Below are 5,990 nucleotides of genomic sequence, written 5' to 3'. Positions count from 1 at the left end.
TGGTGTGTGTGTGTGGTGTGTGTGGTGTGGTTTGTGTGGTGTGTGTGTGTGGTGTGTGTTGTGGTTTGTGTGGTGTGTGTGTGGTGTGTGTGTGGTGTGGTTTGTGTCATGTGTGTGGAGGCCAGAAGTCAGGTGCCTTGCCCTAGGGCTCTCCACTGCAGTGTTTAGGACAGAGCCCCTCACCCCTCTAGACTACCCATCACCCAGCCCCAAGGATACCTGTCTCTGCCCCACTGGTTGGATCAGAGAGACACATCCCCAGGTCCAGCTTTTTACAGGGTTGCCGGGGATTCGAACTCAAGGCCCTCACAGTACTGCTGCAGAGGACAATGCTACCCTGTTCTTCCTCACTTCCTTGGGTCAGAAATCGCTGGAAACACCACTGCTGGGTGTAATGGCACACGCCTGTCGTCCCAATAAGAGGTGCAGGACAGAGGGTCAGGAGTTCAAAGTTACCCTCCGCAGCTTGAAGATTTGGGTCCAGCCTGGGCTATATGCATCCTTATCCTGAAGGAAGGAAAAAACAATAAAGAGCATAGGGCAGTTTGAGGACTTGATAGGAGGCATAGCGGATCCTGTTAGCTCTGTTATCTTCTTGTCATGAGGTTGTCAACCACCAAAGGGCAAAGTGGACGCAGAGACACTAGCCTGGCCAGAGTCACTGGATGCTAAGCCTCTGGGACGCTGGTGTCTGCTTTGTGTGGACGGAGGTTGCAGGCGGTCTCTAGCGCCCTCTTCAGATGCCCGTGGTTTATATCCCAGAGGCTGACTCCAGCTTATTTCCTATATTTAAATATTTTAAATTTTACCTTGTAGATGGCCCAGCCTTCTGGAGAGTTTTTGAGACTATGTTTTCTGGCCTCCAGTATGTTGGTGTGTCTCTCGATTCTCGGACTGTCACAGATGTCCACAGGGCACCTTGATGCTCTCAGGAATATGAGGGAGCTGGAGTACAGCCCTGGAGGTCACCGTTAGAGACTCGCCCCTGTCGGGCAGTGGTGCACGCCTTTAATCCCAACACTCGGGAGGCAGAGGCAGGGGGGTCTCTCTGAGTTCCAGGCCAGCCTGATCTACAGAGCTAGTTCCAGGACAACCAGAGCTACACAGAGAAACGTTGTCTCGAAAAACAAAAAATAAAAAAGGAAAGAAGAGGAAAAAAGAGAGAGAAAGAAAGAGCAAGGGAGGGAGGAAGAAACCTGTCCCGGATTAACCCGGATGCCAAGCCTACTGGGCACAGGCCCTGGGCAGTGGGCTTTGCGGGGACTCATGTCTGTCAGGCTGGCCTCCAGATCACTAGTGGACGATGACCTTGAACTGACCCTCCTGAGTGCTAGGCTGACAGGGGACCACACTCAGTTTATGGGGGGCTGGGGACAGACAGCTTCATGAACCCTACAAGTGCTGAACCAATGGGCCACATCTCCCCCCACCCCAGGTGGTTTTGTTGGTCTTTCTCTTTCCTTGAGACCGTGTCTTGCGATGTAATCCAGGCTGGCCTTCAGCTTGCTCCTCTCCTGCCTGAGTCTTCCAGAAACCGGGCAAACAGATCTGTGTCTCCATCCCTGGCTTGAGCTATTTACAGGTTACCTGGTCTCTGATATGAGACACAGTCTCAGGTAGCCCAGGCTGACCTAGAACTTGTTATGTAGCTGAGGATGACCCTGATTCCCAGATCCTCCTGTCTCCACCTCCTAAGTGCCAGGATGGCAAGTACGGCCGACCACGCCCACTTTGCTCCCCAACCCCCATCCCTTTCTCTCTCGTTCCTGTCTCCTTTCTTTCGTTTGCCTTCAGGTCTCCATCTTTCTTCCTTGGTTCTCCCAACCGTCCATCCTCCCTTTCATTTCCAGTCAGCTTTTCCATATTTCCCCAGGTTGCCTGGAAGGGGTTAAGGCTGTCCGTGGCTGGGCGGGTCTTTGTCCACCTGCCACTGCCTCCTGCGGCTCCGGGTCAGGTCACAGAGGACGGTGGGGACTGGTGGAGAGGAGATGCTGAGCCCCGAGTACCCTCTGTCCACACCGAGCTCCCGGGGCTCCTCCTCGTTCAGTTTCCTCCCAGGGAGTCACGGGCGGGATCCCACTGTGTGTGTGGAGGAAGAATGTTCAGGGCCAAGTGTCCTGTAAGGTTCTGACCCTGCATGAGCAAAGAGGACAAGGCCTGTCAGAGAGAAGAGAAAGGTCCAGAAAGGGTTCTTGGGAGATCTGTGGGCGCCTCCTTCTCACCCTTGCGGTTGCCTTCTGGGTCTCGTGGCTTCACCGGCTCTTCCCTTCTGAATGCGCCTTTAATTTTGTTTCTAAAACAAAATAAACTATTGTTTATTACTGTTACTTATTTGTGGGGGTGGGGATCTCTGCATGTGGAGGTCAGAGGCCAACTTCAGTTTTCCCACAGTGTGGGCCCTGGAGGGTCCAAGGCAGTTCATCAGGCTAAGCCATCTCCCAGCCCTCAGGTAGCCCAGGCTGGCCTTGAAAACTGTCAGCAATCCTCCCGCCTCAGTTTATTCCCACTTTGGTAGCATCCTCTAATGCCTGAGCATGTTCAGCTTTGGTGATGTCCGGTTCACTTTACTTTTGGTGTGTGCAGAGCCTGTGGAGCTCAGGGCTGGGAATCCCCTGCAGCGGGAGCTGCAGACAGTTGTTCACTGACAGATGTGGGTGCTGGGAATTGAACCCTGAGCCATTTCCCTGGCCAGGGAGTCAAGCCCACCTGCCGACCAAAACCCGCCCCATGGTGAACTTCCCAAATGCAGTCTGTCTAGGTAGCATCCTGAGTGCCCACCACCCTGAGTGCCCACCACAGTGGGCAGAGCAGAGCCAACTAAGAAGGCGCAGCCAGTTCACAGCCCACGCCTTTAATCCCAGCACTCGGGAGGCAGAGGCAGGTGTACCTCTGTGAGTTCAAGGCCAGCCTGATCTACAGAGTGAGATCCTATCTCAAAACGAAGGGACAAAACAAAACCCAACTCACCAACAAACAAAATGAGTCTGCCCCAAGGGGATGGTTATTCAGATCAGACCTCACATTCAAGCTGGCCAGAAGAGCATATGGGCATCAACCTTGGTGAAACGGAAGCACTGCAGAAATCTGGCTGAGTGCATGGCCTTCTCCATTTTCTGATGCTGGCACGAAATCTCTGGGGCTGAGGAACAAAGTTCAATTAACTAGCAGTTATGGAGGCCGAATTCCAAGATCCTGTTGATGGAGCCCCCCTCCCCAGGAGTCACCGGCAAACGGCTAACAAGGGGCAGGAAGAGACAACTGGCCCAAGCTAGGCTTGGACTCAGGATCCTGCCTCAGTCTCCCCAGTGCTATTGTGGCAAGTGTGTCTCACCACCAGGCTTGACCTAAATCCTTTTGTTCCCTTGCATGTGGTGCACTCATGTGCGTGTGTGTGTGTGTGTATGTGTGTGTACGTGTATGTATATGTATAAGCCAGCAGACATTCCCCTTACCCTGGAGCCACTGTTTTGGCTAGGCTGGATGCTGGGAGCCTCCAGGATCTACTGCCCCCACCCACAGTGCTTGGTCACAGGCCAGTGTCACCTCTCTGGGCTTTATCCATAAGCGCTGGGGGTGGGGCTTCCGTGCTCACTCACTAAGTCATCTCCAAACTCCTAAATTCCACTCTTTTTTCTTTTACTTGATTTGGGAGCGGTCTCCCTATGTAGGCCAAGATGACTTCTGCTTCCTGATTATAAGTAAAGTCCTATGCTCCCAGGGCTGGTCCACAACCTCACTTTTGAAGGTCTGTTGGCAGTTGTAGTGGGAGAGAACCCCAGCTCCACACAGCCACCACAGCAGCCTAAGCGTTTTGCTTAATATTTGGGGGTGTTGGCTCAAGCACACCAAGACTCACTGGTCCAGAACAGAACTCCAGGATGAGGCAGCAGGCTGGTACTAGAAGACACTGGAAGGACGTCTGTTGATTGATCTATGTATTGGGTACAGGTGGAGGTTGGAGGATGTGTGTAAGTCGTCTCCCTCCAGCATGAGAGTCCCAGGGATCGGACTCAGTTCTTCAGGCTTCACAACAATCACCTTTACCTGCTGAGCCATCTCGTTGGCCCCTAAAAGATTTTTTTAATTTAAATTTTTGAAAAAGACTTTTGTTTTCTGGGCATGTGTTTTTCTTGCATGTGTATTTGGGCACCAAATTCATGCCTGGGTGCCCACAGAAGGCAGAAGAGGGTATCGATCCCCTGGAACTGTATTTATTTTTGGTTGTGAGCCACCCTGCTGGGAATTGGACCTGAGTCCTCTGGAAGAGTCAGTGTTCTTAACTGCTGCCATCTCTCCAGCTGACACTTTAGAATAAGACTTTAAAGCTAGACATGGTGGTGCATGCCTTTAATCCCAGCACTGGGGAGGCAGAGGCAGGCAGATCTCTGTTCGAGGACAGCCTGGTCTACAGAGTGAGTTCCAGGGCAACCAGGGCTACACAGAGAAACCCTGTCTTGATCCCGCACCGAAGACTTCAAGCACAAGGGGTAAGAGAGAGAAAGCCAAGAGCATTCAGGGGCCAGCTTCTCTGATGTGGGCCATGGCTCCAAGTCTTCACAGGATCTGGGTGGGGTCAAAGCTCCTGAGTTCACGGGGGATCCCGGGGTATCCACAGGAGAACAACCAATGAAGAAAACACCTGTCTCCCGGCCACAGGCTGGTCTGACATCTTTTTTTTGTTTGTTTGTTTTTTCGAGACAGGGTTTCTCTGTGGCTTTGGAGCCTGTCCTGGAACTAGCGCTGTAGACCAGGTTGGTCTCGAACTCACAGAGATCCGCCTGCCTCTGCCTCCCGAGTGCTGGGATTAAAGGCGTGAGCCACCATCGCCCGGCCTGGTCTGACATCTTTATTCAACAAAGGTCCTCCTTGAGGTTCTCAGAAACTGTCCAGGCAGACCAGGGAAACGAGGCCCTGTTCAAGGTCACACACATTGAGGACTTCAGCCTGACATGAAATATGTATACGTGGACAGAGGGACTGGAGAGAGAGGGCTCAGAGGCCAAGCTAATGACCTGAGTTGCTTCTCAGAACACTTGGGACAAAAGGTAAAAAGTGACATCTTCAAGTTGACATCGACGTGTGTTGTGACATGTGTGTGCCATATCCTAAAGGATGTAAGAAATGTACTGCCTGCCGTCAGCTAGCGAGGGGCTCAGGACTGAGATCAGGGTGAGAGGAGAGACCCCTCTGTCCTCCCTTCCTGCCCTCAAGTGTTTCGGGTCTTTCTATGCTTCTGAGGCACCATTTCCCAGAGTCCCCTTGCCAAACACCCGGCTTCCAACCATAGACCCTTGGGGATGCACCCTTAGTCTCCAAAGCCGTTGACTGGTGAGGGGCTCCGTTTGGTCGAAACACAGATTGTTGTTCTCGCCTGTGCAGCCATTTGCCTGCAAGAGCAGTTACGGGTGAGTTTGTGGGGACCGGGTCTCTCAGTAGGGTGGGCAGCCAACAACCTGGCACCATGGCCTCAGGCTTCCTGTTCCTCAGACAGATTCATTTGGGAAGCTTCAGTCCTGGAAACAGAGTCTGTGGTCTCTCTCAGGCTCACTTGTGTGAAAACGCTTGGCACACGTCTGTCACCCCAGCAGTCGTGGCTAAGGCAGGAAGATAATGAGCTTGAGAGGGATCTAGTCTAGCTAGGGCTACTTAGCCTCAGAGAAAAAGTAAAGCTTGGTTGCTTTGGGCATGTAAGCACAAGCGAGCCAGTGTTCACTGGCGCAATTGCCTGTTTAGGGAACGAATGAATGAAGAGTGGAATTAAAATCGAAGGGGCCTCAACCTCCTGCCTGCCCCTGCTCACAGCTTCACAGCTTGTGTCCCTGAGTTGTCGGTGTCACCAAAATAAAAGCTGTGACGGTCCCACGTTTTGACCTGTTCTTAACATGCATACATATACATAAATTGGTTTTTTTTTTTTTTTTTTGGTTTTTCGAGACAGGGTTTCTCTGTGGTTTTGGAGCCTGTCCTGGAACTAGCTCTTGTAGACCAGG

Source organism: Microtus ochrogaster, unplaced genomic scaffold (assembly GCF_000317375.1).
Source record: "Microtus ochrogaster isolate Prairie Vole_2 unplaced genomic scaffold, MicOch1.0 UNK98, whole genome shotgun sequence".
Lineage (NCBI taxonomy): Eukaryota > Metazoa > Chordata > Mammalia > Rodentia > Cricetidae > Microtus > Microtus ochrogaster.
Note: the sequence above shows the minus strand (reverse complement) of the source record.